The following is a 19,520-nucleotide window of genomic DNA, read 5'->3' on the forward strand; positions in this document are numbered from 1 at the left end:
GGCATCGCTCAGGGATCTAAATCAAGAGAGCAAATTCTAGAGCAAGACTGTCTGAGTTTGAATCCTAGCTTTGCTATTTGCCAGCTGTGCAGCCTTGAACAAATTACTTAACCTTTCTGTGCCTTAGTTGTCTCACAGATAGCATAGGAATAATAACGGTACTCACCTCAATAGGTTATTATGAATTAAATGAGTTAATAAGGCACTTTTAACAGTTTCTAGCACATAGCAAAGGATGTATAATGTTTGTCAATAAAGTAAATACATACATTTAATCAATTCGCTTTCCATGAGAGAGGAATGAATCCAAGAAAGGTCTAAATTGAAATGAATCAAACAGTTGCTTGGAATTCTGGTAGGATGAGATTATAAAACCAAAAGAGTGAACTTATAAAGAATTGACCTGTCTGTAGTTTTCCAAGGTTAAGTATGAAAACAGCACTAATTCGATTTATTGAAAATAACCGCAGCTTGAAGCAGCAAAAATTTCCACATCTTCCTGAAAAAACGGAATTTAATGAGGCAGGAATATTTAGAAAAGACACAAAATGTCTCACAAGCGTGGTTAGGTTTTCACCGGCCTCTCTGCTTGGGCCTTTGCCTTTCCAAAATTAACTTGGCAAGCCTACAAGAGAATTCTCTGACCTGATGTGTGCTAAGTACGCACTTATTTGTTGAGTGGCTGACCTTCCCCAGTCTCTCTCCAGAACACCTTCAAGGGCCAGAGTAGTCCTTGAGGCTCACATCATTCGAAGATATAAATTACCTACGAGCTTTGGGAGGGGGAATGAAATATTTAAATCCTTAAAAATGTACTGTCAGGTGTAAAGGAAATAGGAAAGTGACCATGAACGAGGAAACATTGCTATCCCGGAGCTGTCACTCCAGCCCATTACAATGTTTCCATGTGCTGTTTATCCAAGCTGGCTCTAGGAACCACTATTGTCCCCCAGGCATGGCTGACCCATTGGTTGTCCTCTACTGGGTATTTGACCAAACTGTCTTCACTTGGAAATACCCAAGAAAGAAATTCTTCACTGAGAGCTCATTATACCATGGGCAAGAGTCACCAAGCAGATGCACAGAGTGTCAGAGTTAGAGAAGATCCACGCCAAGCCCAACCCCCAACAGGCTAAAGAAAATTAATTTATTTCTATGTAGAGCTTTCCTCTCATTAACGATGTTTTGAATTCCAAGCATTTTAATTAATTAAAGAATGGTCATAGAACTACTGGCTTATTCTCTAATTTGAATAGGAATCAGGAAAAGTTATTTATATATACTTCTCTGAGCATCCGAGAGACTGTGCTAAGAGTTTGCAAAGGTAAAAAGCACACCAAGTATATAAAATTGTTGATATTTATTTTTCATGTTTTTATATTTATATTTTAAACCATTTTGTTGGGGTATGACTTATATACAAAAAGCTATACATATATAACGAAAACAACTGGGAGAGTTTGGAGATTAGTCTATATCTGTGAAACCATTATCACAACCCTTGCCATACACGTATCTATAAAATTCCCAATATTTAGAGTTACCAATTCTTACACATTCCTTGGTGGTGACTTTCATATTAGGTTATAGATTTATTCATATAACACAATCACTTTCATAAGAAATTTATCCTAAATCTTCCTTACAAGGCAGATGGTTTTATAGATTTAGAGGTCCTAGAAATCATACAACATGAATTGGGAGGAAACTAGTCACTAGATACAACATTAAGTGGCTGGCTGCCTGTCTATGTATTTCACCTTTCTGTTCTTCACTCAAAAGGAAAACTAGTAGAACAGAATCCAATCATCTTTTTTGTTTGATTGTTTTCACACTAAATGTGGAGTATTTTACATTAAAACCCACAAAGGGAGGTCTCATTGACCTGGCTGTCTTGCTGAGCCAGTACTCACAAATCTCTAATAAAAACAAGGTGTTGGAGGTGAGAGGCAGATAATTTCGGTGGGATTCAGATGACACTCTGTTTTCAGAAATTCAAGAGAGGAACAATAATGCAATTACCTCCAATTTCAAGGCCATCTCTTTATAACTGGTCCAGGATGGGTGCTAGGCCCGTGTGGTTTGTTGCACATAAAAAGCCCAAGGCAGCCACATGGGACCTTGAGCAAGAGGAACAAGAGGGAGAAGCCAGTCGGACCAGAAGAGAATACAGGAGACAGAAAGATGAAGTGAGAGATCTCTCTGGGAGACAAGAGGGGCTTTTTCTAACTACCCTGGGCCTCCCCACAAAGGACCCAACTTTCCCTAGTTTCCTGCCATTGGATGCTATGATATTGTTTAAACTGACTTTATAATCCAGAGCCGACTGAGACTTTCGGAAGGCCCCTACCCTGGATAATGTTACAAGCCTCCCTCACCCTACGACGTAATTCCAAATAAAAGCAATTTTAATGCAGAAATTGCAATTCTTATACTGGTGCTAAAAGTAGAGTTTCTTTCTAAATATTTCCATTGTGTAATTTGGGTAAGTTGGTCAAAGCTGAAAAACTCTCAGTTCTTTGGCTACCACTACTTTTCTGGTGGCCAGAAAGAGTTTGGTCAAAAGATAAAGGAAAGTAAGAAGGGAAGAAAAGAGGAGGGGGGAAGAGGGGAGAGGAAGGAAGATGTACTGAACTGATGTTGTTTACTCCTGATTTCTTTCATCAGGTCTTAAAATTTCAGTGATAAATGACATAAAGGCAAGGTGTTCTTTCAATGTCTACTTCTCCAGAAAGTACTTTAAAACTGGACTTTCCAAAGCACAATCTGCCAAAGAAAAGCAAGGAAGAGAACCAAGTTCCAAGAGGAAAGACATCACATCTGTCGTATCTCAGCACCCAGCAAAATCTGCCACTGTCTGTGCATAATAGATATTTGTTGAGTAAATAAGAGAGCAAGAAGATTCTATTTAATAGAACAGCACAACCAAGATTCCACTTAATATAACAGCACAGCCAGTAGATGAAAAGAAAAAATGTAACCAACCAGTTGTCATGCTTCCAATAAATCGCTGCAATCTGGTGACTTTTCCTGATCTTTTTGTTGAGCTGACCTGCTTACAGGTTCCACTAAGTGGTGCGTTTTCTTTTCCCGAGAAAGGACAGAAAGGGCTGCCGACTCTGTCCTCATCTCATTCTGTCTTGCCTCAAGTTTTCTTTTAGCCCAGAATCATTTTCTTATTTCACAAGGAACTCGACCTTATTTTCAAGGTCCTGGAGCCGCGAGCGGGTGCTGCTAGTGAGGTCACGTCGCACAGCGGAAGCGATGTTCGGTGGCGGGCCGGCCGGCCAGCTGGGCTCTCACCATCGCAGGAAAGAGGAGCTGGGTCGGGGGGGGGGGGGGGGCAGGGATGACACCCGCACAGTCCCCAGCCTGCCTTTTCTGCCTCTGTGGCTGCTCCCCTGTGAGAGCCAGACCAGGATGAGAATTTGGACTCTGCTACTTACCAACCAAGTAACCTGGAGCAAATCTGCTTCTCTGAGCTTCAGAACCCACATCTTAAGTGAAAACAACCACGCCAACGTCATGCCTCTGGTTGAGGATTATATGACAATAAATCCTTAACACCTGCCACCCAGAATATGCCCCGTGTTCATTAAGTGTTCCTTATCTCTTTCCCTATTCCCCCTTTTTCCACCTGTTACGTGCCTCAGTAGTGGTAATGAGAAAGCCAAAAAAATGGACTGATATTGGCTCCCCAAATCTCCCTGTTGTAAAGTATCCCACTCAATAACGGCTAAAACACCCCTTTCCTCAGTCTCAAGCTGGAGGCAGCTAGATTAATTTCTCAGTAACCTCTGAGAGCAATTTTATAGATTTTTTCCATATTTGCTCAGGCACAGAAGATACAAGACCTGAGTTCTTGGTGCCAAAGTGTTTCTTCTATTACTGACTCACAAGGATGACAGTAGAAATCAGGAAATAAAATGCTCATCCTAAGAATGATTAAAGTGGTGTGAACGCAGCCTTGCTCGTCTCAGCTGATCAAATCAGCACCCTCACAGTAGGGAGAGAAAATTTCTGCAAAACCGAGTAATACATTAAAACCTCATGAATCAATTCTTTAATGCACAGAAACAAAAACATAAAATGACTCATCTCCCTCGAGGTGATCTGGTTTTTCCCCCTCCTCTGATCTGTTTCCATCAAAAGCCTAGAGGTGGGAAGAGAAAATGAATGGGTCACTTGTGTAGCTGTGATGTCATATGATGTGATTGGAGCCAATGGGATGGAGTGTTTGAGGGCAGCCCACACCGTGCAAACACATCCAGCAGCAGTGCCAGAGCCGTGAGCTCCTCTCCCCCTGCGCGGAAAGGAGGGGGACAGTGCTCAAGAAAGTCCCTGGGGGCACTTGCCAAAAGCTGGAAACGCTTGTGGCTCTCCTACATATCATTGCTTACCTCTATTTGTTCTGGTGGCAGCTACCCAAGGTGCTATATTACAAAGCACCCTAGGTTTGATTCCTGTGTGTGATTTTTGGACAAGTCACTGACCTTTTATTCATTTATTAATTCACACAGTGACTATTTATTGAGTACCTTCTGTGTGCCAGACATTGTACTAGGTGCTGGGCTCTGACGGTGAGCAAAAGCAGACCCAAACGGTCTCCTCGTTGGGTAATGAAGAGATGAGTATTGATACTGTATAGTCGCAGGTGGCACAATGCTTGGCTGTCACTGCTTTTATAATGACAGAGGGATATGACCTAGTAACGGAGCTCGGGGGCCTCAGGTTGGTGATCAGATTGCAGCCTGGATTTCATTCTCTACTCACTCCCTTCATCACATGGCTTTATGCAGGGCACGATGAGCACAGAGCCCTGTATCCAATCCTCCGATATGTAATCTTGTAAAAGCAGCATAAAAATACAACAGATGGGATGATTTCAAAGGCACCAAGAATCTGTTTATCCAGAGGTGAATCTTGGAATGGGCCCTGAATGATGGATAGATGTTTGGTGGATGGAGATAATATGGTGAAAGGTGAAGAGGCAGACATTGTGTAGACAAGAAGGAAACCAATGATCAAGGACCTGGGGAAAGGGAAGCTGGTGAGAGAGGGGGCAGGAGGAATTGTTTCTAGAGTGCTCCTGGGGTTATACCTGGAGCAGGCGTTAGCTTACACTGTGGAGGACCGGGCGGAGGGAGGGGGATGACAATATGTGGGTTTGGAATTGGTAAAGAAGGAATGAAAAGCAGCTAACGTTTTGTTTCTCTGAATGAAAAGAGCTTCATAGATTTTCCTCTTAATTTTCGCAAAGTGTAGTACACACTCTTTATAAAATATTTCCAGCTGTATAAAAGGTATATGAAGAAAATAAAAATTACATATAATGCCACTATTCAAATAATTGTCTATTAATATTTTGGCATACAGATTTTAGATTTGGGGGGCACACAGATGTGTGTCCACAAAGACATACAATACGACTTTAAATGATATCATGCTGAGAATCTTATTTTGTAACCTGCCTTTATCCCTTTCTGATATGCTCTGGACATCTCTTCAATTCAAGTGTACACTGTTGTCATCATTTCCGTGAAGATGGTGGATGCCACTATATGGTTACACCAGAATTTATAGAACTAGTCCCATGTTGATGGATATTATTTTCCGAGTTTTGACTATTATTAGTAACCTTCTGAACAACATCTTCAGAGAAGCCAGAGTATGCAGAAAACGTCAGCCTGCCATTGACACCCAAGATGAGCGTCTGGTTTTACCATCTGACAGTTGCGGTTCATCGGGCGCTGCTCACATGGACACTGGGCAGCGGTGGTGTGCAAACAGGGGGATGGAGTGGAAAGTGCACTGGGCTAGATGCTAAAGACTCTGAAAACTCAAGAGTCTCACTTTCTGCCTGAGAAATCTTCGAAAAGTCACTAAGCCTCTCTGGTCATAGGTGACTGAGGCAGGGCAGGGGGTGTGGTGGAGGTGGGGAGGAAGGGTTGGTCATGCACAGGAGGGGAAGACACTTGCAGATTACACACTTCCCACAACACTAATTCAGAGCAAAGTTAATAGGTGTTCTTTGGTAAACATAATGGTTCTGTTGCAAAATAAGTTTTAAAACACTGGGTAAATTTTGGAAAATAATATGTATGGAGACAAGTTAAAGGAACAAAGTTTCTTATTCGGAATTTAGCAGAGAAAGGAGACTCCCTTTCTGCCACGAAGAAACAGGAAGCATCATTCAGCGTCATACTATAGAGATCCCTCTGTAGGGCCTTTGAAGCCACTCTATACTACCTTCTGGATGGCATCCTGCCCCTAACAGCTCGGCCTGCCCTGTGGATACCAATCGGTCCCGACACATTGATTAGGGGTGAGAGGTTCTCAGTGTATTCTCTGAGGAAGGGGAAAATATAGAAAGAGTAGTTGGAACAGGAATGATATTCAGGAAGCATGAATCAGGTAAGACATGCTGGCATCTATTTAAATTAGTTCAGTATCCATTCTGACTGAATGCCTGGTACATAATTTGAATATTACAACTGTTTAGGCTTATAAATGTCGACCCTAAAAACTACCTGGGCAATTACCTAATATCAGATTTTCTAAGATATCTGAGCACCATCCCTCTAAATGCCTACTAATACAAGGCAATTTAGCATTGTTTAAAAGAATGGGATCTGCTATCACATTGAGTTGGGTTCAAATCCTTGCTTCATCTCTCACCAGCTGTGTGATCATTGGCAAGTGACTTAACGTCTCTAACCCTCGGTTGACTCATCTCCAACCAGAGACTTGGTTAAATAGTTAAATTACACACAAATTCATAGTTTGTGACTTAATATGTTCAATAAATTTTAGCTGTTACTATTGTTGAATTACTTGACAACTTCTTATAAGGCGTCTCTTTGCAATAGCATCAGCGGGTTTTCTACTAAGAAATTCTGACAGTCAAAGGTTGTGACCTTCTACTACCTACTATGACAGGCAGACATGACATCTTTCAATTCAATCCAATATTATTCAGCAGGTGCACAGAAAGAAGGTATAGAGAGTTAAATCCAGAGCTTGCAAATGCAGAAAACTCCCGCACATTGCTATGAGCTGTACAGGACAAAAGATATAAACCTACTTCAGAAGAGATTTTTAACAACCAAACTTAAGGTATTGAAAACCAAAATAATATATCTATATTGACTAAATAATAATAAATAATGATAAATAATAATCTGGGCATCTCTTTAATTCAACAAGTGTACAATGTTGTCATCATTTCAATGAAGACAGATATTTATTATACCCATCCATCCATGTTGACTAAAGTTCAGTTATTTTTTATTGTGTGGATTCTATCCTCTGGGATATTTAGTATGTAGAGTCAAGGAAAAAGTATGAATTTAACAGGAGGTGTCACCTTAATTCCTTCCTTTTTTAAAAAAAGATTTTATTTATTTACTTGGGAGAGAAAGAGAGCACAGAGGGAGAGGGAAAAGCAGACTCCCCACTGAGCAGGGAGCCCAACGCAGGGCTCGATCCAACACCCCGAGATCATGACCTGAGCCGAAGGCAGACGTTTAACCAACTGAGCCACTCAAGCGCCCCTTAATTCTTTCTGAAAGCTCTTTTACTTAAGCATCATAGGGATAAGCTTTGTCACCAGAATTTCATGAGGTCAGAAAGGAAAATGGTGTAAAATCTGATCCTCTGATTGAAATGTTAGCCCCTTGGGCCATTTTCTCTTTAAAATCTTCTATATTATTCCCTTTTATCTTTGATTTAATAAACTCACCCTACTGGAAATTTAAATACATAATTAAACTAGAAGACATCACCTCTGTCTTTGTGGAGCTTATAATCTAAATACAGTGAACAAGGCAGCATTCATGAAACAAATAGAAATATGAACTACTGAGACATCAGGCCCATTGGAAAGGGCTATGAGCCAGTCAGAGACTCTGACCACAATCAACTTTCATTCCAAGTGGTGGTAAACACGTAGCAAATAAACAAACATGACAAATAAGTAAATGGATTTTTGAAAAGGCAATTTCAAAAAATATTAAGTATTAAAGAAGACCATAATGAGAGAGTCTCCTGATAGTAATTGGTGGTAGTGGGAAGTGGCTGGGGAAGGCCTTCTTGCGGAGGTGACAGTTGAGGAAAAAGTGAAATCATGAAAAGGAAGAACAATGTGATCATCTCAAGGTATTCTGGTCCAGACCCACGACACAGCACATTCACGAGTTTTAAAGCTGAAAAGCACTGGGTGAGGTAAAAAAAAAGGAGAAAAAAAAAAAGAAAGAAGCCAATGTGGCAGAACCCAAACCATGCAAGAATGGAGGGGGTGGGGTGAAGAAGAGCCAGAAGCCAGATGATGCCCTGTCTGGCAGAGAGCAGCAAAAAGCTTGGACTTTATTCAAGTATTTGGGGCAGCCATCAGAGAGACTGGAAGAAGAACCATGTGATCTAATTTACTTTTTCAAAAGACCTCTTTGGTATTGGGGGAGACTGGGTTATGATGTGAAGAAAGATGTGAAAGAAGGGAGACTAACTACTATCCATTAATCTGAGATAAATACTGCTAGCCATTCATTCAAGTCTAGTTTTTTCTTCTTGGACACAAGGCTACAAGACATGTCCCAGCTCCTCTTACAGCCATGGGTACTGCTTATCAATGGAATATGAGGCAAGTAATATTTAGAAAGAAATCCCTAGCTCTGGGCTTTGGTTTGTTCTGCCTTAGGTTGCCCGGAAAGGTGACCACTAGACCAATTATGACTGAATCCTTGAATGACTGTGTGGTACAAAGCTGCTGCTGACTTACAACACTCACATCAGAATTTTACACGAGAGGGAAATTAAATTCCTCACTTTTTAAGTCAAAGTATTGTTGGGCTTCTTATTTCCACAGCTTAGTCATTACCTTAATGAATACACAAGGTAATACGAGCCCCACGCAAACTCAGGAGCAAGTCTCTCCGTTAAGAATATCCAAGGTTGTTAACTTGGGGAGTGGCCTTCGGAAATGATTATTTAATATTGAACTTCTGATTAGAAAAGCAACTTTACAAGCTATTTATACCAATGAAAATCAGAGCATCAGAAAAACCCTAAGTGGTCAGCCAAATGTTTTTCTCTTTGGAAAAGAGACAAAGAAAGCAAAGTTTTACATGTATTCATTCCTATAACTATAAAAGTACACTTATCAAGGTAAATTGCAAGACTTTTTGCTTGTCTGAATGCAAGTAAACCCTTATCTTTAACAATCTAAGCAAACAAAAACAGCACCATTAGTGATTGGCAGTGGCACACAGGGATATTTCCTGATACCTGTTTCCATAGAAAAGGGACCAGGCTCCTCTGCAGGTGTCCATACCCCTCCCAGGAGATGCCCAGAACACATTTTAATTTCTTGCATGGGTCATGAATGGAAAATCTTTTCATAAAAAATAAAAGGTAGCAGAGAAGAAACTGATAGAAGATTACTCTCATTCTTCTTGTGGCAAAACTTACTAGTTGCCAATCTAATATCCATTCTCCCCTTCTAATTTATTACTAGAACCTTGATTTTTAAGTGGGCACATTGATAGGCTAAATTAAGGACTACATTTCCCATCCACCCTTGCAGCTAGGAGTAGCTATATGAAGAGTTCCATCCAGTGAGAAGTAAACTAAAGTATAATTTGAGACCTTCAGGAAGTCTCCTTAAAAGAAGTTTTCCCATTGAGGAGTGCCCTTCCTCTTCTGGGCTGTCTGAAATGCAGATGTAATATCTGACCCCAAAGTGGCCTTAAGGATGGACACTAAGTACTAAGAATGGCAGAGCATAAAGCCTGGGTCCCTGAAGACATCATAAAACTCCCATTTCAGCTTTGTACTAATTCCCTCCAAGCTTCCTTCAGGCAAAAAGAAAAAAAAAATCTTGTTTAAGCTAGTATGATTTGAATTTTCTTTTCTGTTTTATGCACTGAAACTTACTCCTAAATTGACAATCTCCCATATGTCTAAACCTAATTTCTTTTTTTTTTTAAGATTTATTTATTTATTTAAGAAAGAGAGTGCATGTGTGAACGTGTGCGTGTGCAAGCCTGGGAGGGGCAAAGGAGAGGGAGAGAAGCAGACTCCCTGCTCAGTGCGGGGTCGATCTCAGGACTCTGAGATCAGGACCTGAGCTGAAATGGAAAGTCAGATGTTTAACTGACTGAGCCACCCAGATGCCCCAAACCTAATTTCTAAAACTTCCAGTATCTCAAGTTTCCATTGAGTTGTATATTGGTCCCTTTTTAAGAACTAGATTCTCCAGAGACATAAAAGAACCATACAACGTTGTCTCTTTTCATATATTTGCTCAGGCTAGGTGGGCAGGGAGAATTTAGAGAATAAAGAGTAAAAAAACCAATAGTAATTAGTATTAAATTGGATAGCAGTGACTATGACTTTCAAGATGTGGAAAGGAGTAAGTCAGCTGGGGCAAGGATAGGAGGGGAAGGAGTCATAGACAGGTGGGTCATGGGCTCAGCTTATATGATGGCCTTTTATAAAGAGCAGCGGAATACAATGATTAGGTCCCTGGATTCAGGAACCAGACTACCTGGGTTCAGATCCTAGGAAATTATGTAATCTCTCATGCTTCAGTTTTCTAATCCATTACATAGAGGAAGTAATATCTACCTTACAGAGAGTTGTAATGATTCTATTAGTTAATGTATGTTAAGTACACATAGTGACATATAATAATGTTCTATAGGTGTTAGCTGTTATGATTCTGATTCTGATTTGTACACATCTTCTAGTAACATCACTCTCTTGATTTTGGCAATCTGTCCATACTTCATGGTAATCATGGTACTTCTCTCCCTGATCATTTCACAGGTGAATAAGAGGACTCAAGCTGGGCCAAAGAATACTTCACCCTCTGGCCACTTTGATTATTCTAAGAAGTAAACATGTGACCTAACCTAAGGCAGAAAGGGTATTCTCTACAACTTTTAGAACTGAAGTCTCCTCTTTTAGGGAGACTGGGAAGAGACAAACCTAGAAGTTATGGGTCCAGACTTGGTGAGTGAGTTTAAGAGGAAAAAGCCAGTGGTCCAAAGCAAGCAAGGCCACTGCCCCAGGCCATGTGCCTCTGGGGACCCTATACTTTGGAGTGCCTTCCCCTTACATGTTAAGGCCCTTCTGGTGTCTGGCATCAGCTGGGTCTAGCAGTTTCATATGGGTGGGTCCTGCACCTGGATGAGGACCTGTGTGTACCTGTTCCCTGTTTCTTCCCTCTGGAATGCTCTCAGGTTCACTAGCCCTGCAAGTAGGGTTAAACATCTGATATTTGTGCCTATATGGTCATTCCAGGGCCCCACACCCAGGCCCTGGCTTCATGTTCCTTCTGCCCAGTGTGGTTTTCCTCATAGAAAAACACAAGATCAGGCAATATACAGGGAGATGCAGAGACAAAAACAGAGGCAATTCTAATGATAGTTCAGGCCCACAGAATCAGAGTTGCCTGATTATTGTAGTTAGTTTACTCTTTAGTTTTTTTTAATAAAATTTTTTATTATGTTATGTTAGTCACCATACAGTACATCCCAAGTTTTTTATGTAATGTTCCATGATTTGTTACTTGCGTATAACACCCAGTGCACCATGCAATACGTGACCTACTTAATACCCATCACCAGCCTATCCCGATCCCCCCCCCAAAGCCCTCAGTTTGTTTCCCAGAGTCCATAGTCTCTCATGGTTCATTCCCCCTTCTGTTTACCCACCCCCTTCCTTCTTCCCTTTCTTCTCCTACCGATTTTCCTACTTCTTATGTTCCATAAATGAGTGAAACCATATGATAATTGTCTTTCTCTGCTTGACTTATTTTGCTTAGCATTATCTCCTCCAGTCCCGTCCATGTTGCAGCAAATGTTGTGAAATCATTCTTTTTGATGGCTGAGTAATATTCCATTATATATATGGACCACATCTTCTTAATCCAGTCATCTGTTGAAGGGCATCGCGGTTCCTTCCACAATTTGGCTATTGTGGACAATGCTGCTATGAACACTGGGGTGCATATGGCCCTTCTCTTCACTAAGTCTGTATCTTTGGGGTAAATACCCAGAAGTGCAATTGCTAGATCATAGGGTAGCTCAATTTTTAACTTTTTAAGGGACCTCCACACTGTTTTCCAGAGTGGCTGTACCAACTTGCATTCCCACCAACAATGTAAGAAGGATCCCCTTTCTCCACATCCTCTCCAACATTTGTTGTTTCCTGCCTTGTCAATTTTTGCCATCCTAACTGGCGTAAGGTGGTATCTCAATGTGGTTTTGATTTAAATTTCCCTGATGGCTAATGATTGTGAACATTTTTTCATGTTTTATGAATTATTCTAATATCTTGACATGAAAGCTTGTCCATTTGTCCGTTCATTCATTCATTTTTACTTAAGATCATTCAAGCTACCCAAAAAGATGACAGACCAAAAACTCGTCTTAAAGAGAGGTGCAAGGTAAGAGAAATGGACATCTGGCAAAAAGGAAGGGCACTAGCTAAGACACAGACAAGAACTGGTTTAGAAAACCCATTCATGCAACGTCAATGTCACCACTCATTACATGTGAGGCAATTCTAGCTGAGACAAGGCATCTCTGCCACCATCTGCAAGATCACTATTTCTCACAAGGAAAAGTACAAATGCATCAGAACCCAACAGTTCTACCCTGATTTTTACCCTTCTCTGCATTCTCATGGAACGCCAGTTTCTCTTTCTATGGCCAAGAGAAGTTCCTCCTCTGAGATAGCTTCTCTAAGCATTCTCTTGGGGGATCTTCTCTGGGGGATCCAAGAGGCTGTTCCAGGACATCCCCATTTGCCCACAGGCATCACCATGTATGGTGTACATTGACATAATCTGGACCGCAGCATACACTTCTAAGGCAGTTTCTTCGTTCTTTTGTCTCTCTGCATGTCCCTTGTATCACCTGTAGGAGAAGTCCCGGCCAAGCCTTATCGATGATCTCAGTTCTGCCAAATGAACATGAGAGATGATCTTACCTTGTGCTTCAAGCTCCCTGCCTATAAAATGAAATATGTATGCTAGAAATGTACAACACAGAAGTGTCTCCACACAGAAGACACAGATGCTTGCTTTGACCAACTCTAAAATCTAAAAAAAATTCTTTAAATCTATATGAGAACTAACTTTTGTGGAGCTCTTGTATCTGGCTTTAAATTATTCTTTTTGAACGCTCATACTGTGTTTGTGAAAACGAAATTTAAATTTTGAGTAACAGACCATTTTAGATTCTTCCCTGAGTCAACTCCATTGTTGATGTCCCTTAAAGAACATTATGCAGACCAGCATAGATACCAGAGTCTTATTTAGATAATCATATTGCAATTTTAATAAGCTCAAACTATTAAAAAGAGCAAACTTCCCATGGCCAGGATAATAGTGAATTTACCTTCTAAATCCCTATGTAATAATGAATAAGCAACTGAGACAGATGTTAGCTCATGGGAAATTGGATGCACAAAGTAGGCCCACTGTGTGACCTAGCTGACAATATTCTACAGCCTTCCATGTTCACTGACACTTTCCAAAGCTCACAGAGTTCCTTAGCACATTCTGCTATACATTGATGCATCCCAACACTTTATGTGTCCTGACACACATTAAGATCATAATGTACCTGAGGACTAGGTTGCTGCCAACCTGCCCATATCACCATGTTTCTAAGCCACAGTTTTCTCATCTGTAAAATGGAAGAAAAATAAAAGTCAACATTGTGAAGATTAAGAGGAATGAATGAGATAATGAATGTGTAAACTGTATATAATGTATCATTGGGCTGTTTAATGCCTTGCCTGAGTGCACGGTACCACTGAGAAATAACACTTCTCCAACATCCAAAAACAATGAAACTAAGCAAGCTTTCAAAAACATAAATGTGTTGTAGGGGCGAAACAATGCCAAAGAGGGCTTCCACTCACCACACAGGAGAAAACTGCACAGTCCTCTTTCCCTAGCTCATTAGCAGCCCCGAAATCCCCTGCCCTCACACAAACCCCTCAAACACCCCTCTTGTCTTGCTTGTCCCTTCTTCTCTATCTTCCAGTGGGACTCAATATGCCATGGCTGATTTTTGTCTTTCCCTTTGCTCCAACCTGCACGAGTCCCAAAAATGAAGTCAGCAAAGACAGAATTCTCCTTATTATGAGTAGGAGGCGATCCAGGGAATCCTCACATATTAATATTTGTCCAGTAATTTAGATAGATAGATGATAGATAGATAGATAGATAGATGATAGATAGATAGATAAAATCAGTCATTAGAGGACCTAGGACTTAGGAAGTATTCAATATATTATTATTTTTTTTTATTAGAAGGAGCACAGCTTGGAGAGCTACAAGATTGCTGAGTAGGGCAGCAGTCTTCGGGAAGAAATCTGAACTACGTCTTCCCTTTAAGGAAACTTGGAAGGTGTTGATAAAACAAAATTATTAGCTTTTTTGACAAATATTTCAGGGCAGGCTGGGTGATGCGCAGACATACTTAGGTATCAGTACTAGGACACCTTGTGACTGTACTAGAAAATAACAAATCTGTCTGAGAATCCACATATATTCTCCTGCACCTTTAGTTTTTGTTTTTTTAACCCTGTTCTGTTTCAGTACTTTTCCTGAGCTATTTCGTTGGTAAGAGGTTAGAATCTGCTTTTTTTCCCCCCTAGTTATTGCAGGCATTCTTTTAAATGGAAAAGATAGTGAAGTGTAAATCAGTCCATGAATATATTTCCTTCTCATGTTTTATTGCTCATCTCTAGGCCAGTATTACGTTCCACCCTGTAATTTGGTGGCCTTAATTCCAAGTGAACAGTGATGACAGCGTATTTCTCCCATAACAACCATTTGGTTATTCGTCTGCTATTTTAGTCCGATAGTGGGCCCAGGGGTATCTCCCTCTCATTAGGCTTTCATCATACAGGTCCCCAAGACTCCTCAAGCTTTCTTAGGAAACTAATCCTATAACATTTCTGTCTGAGGATGGCAAAGTTAGAATCAAAGGGAAGAAATCCTAATGATAGCACTTCAGACACCAGCAGAAACAGGTGGAGGCCCATTTTTGGTTGTGGTGACAGGGACTCATTCAGTGTTTTTTAGATAGCATTAGCCAATATCTTCCACCTGGGCAGTAGTATCAACGTTGTCTGCCAAGAACAGCCTGTTTACCTATAATTGAACTAAATGCCTCCTACTGAAATAGAAGCCCAATTCTTCTTATTTTGTCCTCATTTCTTAAATGTCCAAATTTCTTAAACAAACCCAAGGGTCCTAGAATACCAGTTAAGCTACAATACTATGCTGGAAGGTTAATAATACATGAATTAATAAAAGAGGACACCTTTTAAGCAGTTGGTTTCATAACTGCAAATAATGATATTAATAAAAATGAATCATCAAATGTCTGGTTCAATTTTAAATAGGTATCGTGGGCTGAAGCCCATTAACTGTTTGTGCATCAAAGCAAACAGACACAAACAAATGACTCATAGGCGATCTGTCCTGAAGTTATTTTATTAGCACCTGGTAGGCTTTTGGATTACGGTAGCATATAGTAAGTGCTATATGAGTCTGCTATTGGTATGGGTATTAATTTTGGCAGTGGAATTAGTATTTTTGTATATTATTTGGGTATTCTATTTCAAAGAATTAAACAGGAGAGAAGGAAGTAATAACTGGTCCATAGTCTGAAAGGAAGAGAAGGAGATTATCCAATAAGCTCTTGTCACAGAGACAGCTAGTAACAACATGTAAATATGTCACATGCTCTCCCTGGACATAGCTCCAGAAAAACTCTCCACTGATGAGGATCTAAGTCCACGGCCCTGAAGAGAAACCCATTTCTTTATATTAATGTGCTGAGCACAGTTGACAGGGGTAAGGTCAATTTTGATTTGTGACGCTAGGATCCTGCCAACTGAATTCATAACAAGGCTGGTTTATTGCATTGAGGAGAATAATTCCTGGCGACAGACTATTTTCAAGTATCAATTTATTTATATCCAGTGTTCAGGGTCTCTTATTAAGGAAGGGCACATAGACCAGATCATCCCAGCTCCAAACACAGGAATTACGCTGACTGGGGTGTCCTTATTATGCCACATTTTATCCAATGAATCAAAGGAAAACTAATATCACTCCTCGAGTGCATGACAGAATCTCAACAAGCGAGTCATTCAGCAGGTAAAGGATTATTAAAGTCTTTAAAACTCCTTCAATGGGAATATGGCAATATTGCCACTGATTCTCACTAGGAAGCAAGGCTTGAATTCAATGGGGAAAGTCTTCTTTGAGTTCCTCTCTGATACCGTGGCACCGTCTTTCTTGAGAAAAAGATCAACAAAATAATATCTCCAAAAACTAAAATGCAAGAGAAACTATATTTGGGAGGGGGATGCTGGAGGGAGGAATTGTTCTTCAGAACAATCAGAGAATAGCATATATAGGGTGGCTGAGGGGGAGTGACGTTGTTTGCTTCCTCCCTACCAGTGAATTTACCACATACAAACTATTTTAGAGCCTCCTTGGCTTTGGACGATGAATTAGCCAATCACGTTCATACCAATGCAATTAACCGGTAATGGAAAGTATGGCTTCTATCCAACTGGCTGTTCAATCTGAAATTGATTGGACTGTGATCTAACTCAACCAGCCAATTCCAAAAAAGAGCTTCAAATGGGTGTTTCATACAGGCAATAGAGGCTGTGTAAAAATCGCCATGAGATGAGTAAGTGCTAGTTTCAACTGAACAAGCTTTTTAATTTGGAACCCAGTCTTCCAGATAAATGCTAAATTAACTATATAATTGCTTTATTCTGAACCTAGCGAGGGCTACATGGAGGGGTGCTCTAATAATTGTACAATAGTTGAAAAAGCTATTAATGTTCATAAATAACTTCCATCTACATGCCACCCTTGCCAAAAGCTCTTATGCAATGGCTGTATATCTGGGGGTGGAGGTCAGCAAACCTCGGGAAGGTTGGTTTGGAAAATGGGCTGGAGAATGGTTCTATTAACCTTTAGTGCTTGTAAAACTCTTACCCATTCCTGGTTCATGTCTGATTATGAATCAATTTGGTTGTGTTAATAGAGCTGTTGCCCTTTTCTTCTCATTGCTAAGCATTAATAAGTTACCAGAAAGGCAGACTGGGAAAGGCGTAGTCATTAGCCGGGGTTAAAGACTCAGTAGTAATTGAAGTGAATGGAGAAAAAAGAATTTGAGAGAAAAAGGACTAAGTCAAAATATATCTAAAAAGCTAAGGCCAAGCCTCTTGTCAATTTCTTGTTCTTTGGGAGGCATTGGTTTTTGTGTCATGTTATTTCCCGGATACTAAATGCTGATGGATTAAAAGAGAGGGAACGAGGAAGGGCAGGGGAAGGGGAAGACAGAGACAGAGAGACAGAGCCAGTACACTTAATAGACCCTGCTTGATAACAGCATATTGGAATTAAGATGCAACTCCTTGGAATACACAGTTTGAATAGCCTCTTCATCTAAGCCACACAGGTGAGCCCCAAGGGATGTCGCATTTAATTGCCTGGAATGAAAGGGGATAAAACTTGAAATGGCTCAAAGAACAGAGCAGTGGCAGGAGGCCATAACATCTGTCTTTCGCTGCAAATGGACCTGATAATATGTCAGCATAAAGCTACAATTTCTGCTTGTATCCACTTAGATAATGCTGACAAATACAAACTAGCATAAACCTCCAAACCTGGGAGGTAGTTATTTCATTAAGGCAAAGCCCATTAACTTGCCATCACCCTCTGGTTGCACACAGTGCTGTGAATGAATTAAATGAGGATTCAGAAACATTCTGGCTGTTGTCGGCTGATGTGCAATGTAACAGTACAAACATCACCAATCATTCATACACCAAAATGATGAGGGAGAAGGGGGGAGGCAAGAGAGAAACCTACCCTCAGACAGCAGTGCAACTGTAACTGAAAGCCTCATAATAGCTCTTCACATGCCATAAATGTTGAAACATCGGCTCTATAGTCATATTTCCCCAGATCTCCAGGACCAAAAGAGTCACCAGAGGTTTTGTAAAATCAATGCATCTGACAAGGTGCTCTTGACTGGCACCTGGAGCCCATTTCTGCCGTCACTCCAGGAGCCTGTGGAGCTGACCCGAGCCAGGAACCCTGTGGACTTCAACAAACTGAGTAGGATGGAAATGCCACCTGCCCTTGAAGAGGAGAGGAAAGGGGCCAAGCTTCGGGGGAATTACTTTGGCTGGAGCCTTCTTGCATCCCACATCCCAATCTGGCCACTGGCCAATACCATAATCCCTTGAAAAATATCTTAAGACTTGGTGCCAATTAGGTTTTTCAAAAAGTAACTGAGAAAAATGGATAGAATCAGAGAACAAGATAAATTTGAGAAGACCTCTCATATTGTAAAAGCCAGATGGGACTGGTACATGGGTTCAGTGTGGACTTAAATGTTTCTGGAAAAGTTAGTGAATAACCAAATAAATACAAAATTTGTCTAAAACCAAGCTCAATTATTTTTTAAATTTCCTAACTTCTTAAATTATCTGAGTCATCCTTTTCTCCTGTCTTCTTTTCACAAGGTTACAAAAGCAAGTGTATGCCTTTCAATACAGCAGTTCAGTATGTGTTTAATGAACAGATGAGAAAACGAATAAATTGTTAACACTTTATTTAAAAAAAAAAAAGAAAAAGAAAAATCGTATTCACTTTCCAAACTCCTTAGACACATTCAGGTTCTTCTTCTTCTTTTTTTTTTTTTTAAGATTTTATTTATTTATTTGAGAAAGAGAGCGAACACATGAGCAGGGAGAGGGGCAGAGGGAGAGAGAGAAGCAGAATCCCCGCTGAGTGGGGAGCCTGAGGTGGGGCTCAATCCCAGCACCCTGAGATCCTGACCTGAGCCAAAGGCAGCTGCTTAACCGACTGAGCCACCCAGGTACCCCCATTTAGGTTCTTAACCAGGACAAGGTACCTAAGTATTTCTAACTTTTGCACTTCTCTAAAAGAATCTTCCATTTCACCCAGACCCAGAATGCCACACACATGTACTTTCTCCTCTCTGCACCTGTAAAACATCCTTTAGCCCATTAGGGATCTTCTTCCATAGTATTTTCCAGGACACTTTCCATACACATTTCCTTCTTTCTGAATTCCTCTGGTATATATTGTCTCCATTTTCGTGTTACATTTTAACATTTACTCCTTGACATTCTGCATATTATTTTATCTATTATCTGTTAACTTTTTATGTTTTCCCTAATCTCTTCAAATGTGTAATCTAATATTCTTATACATAGGAAAAGATGTTACATTTATTGATATCTTCATAGCAATTTGCATTAATATCTTTTATATTGAAGCTCAGGAAAATTTTTAAAAGAGTGACTAAACAAGATTGTGTTGAGATTCTAAAGCAGAAATCTTAGAGCATAGGTCCTGGTCTATTTTCAAGATAACTTTCTAATTTTCTAAATTATACACAGATTTTTCTACCATTATCAATGACATTTTCACTTTC

General features: G+C 40.3%; 1 protein-coding gene across 1 annotated transcript in view; it reads right to left on the reverse strand.

The window, feature by feature from the left end:
- PLCXD3 (phosphatidylinositol specific phospholipase C X domain containing 3) overlaps nt 1-19,520 on the reverse strand; it is a 168,724-nt gene that overhangs the window by 92,083 nt on the left and 57,121 nt on the right. The window lies entirely within an intron of this gene.

The sequence above is a fragment of the Ursus arctos genome, unplaced genomic scaffold, assembly GCF_023065955.2.
Source record: "Ursus arctos isolate Adak ecotype North America unplaced genomic scaffold, UrsArc2.0 scaffold_15, whole genome shotgun sequence".
Classification (NCBI taxonomy): domain Eukaryota; kingdom Metazoa; phylum Chordata; class Mammalia; order Carnivora; family Ursidae; genus Ursus; species Ursus arctos.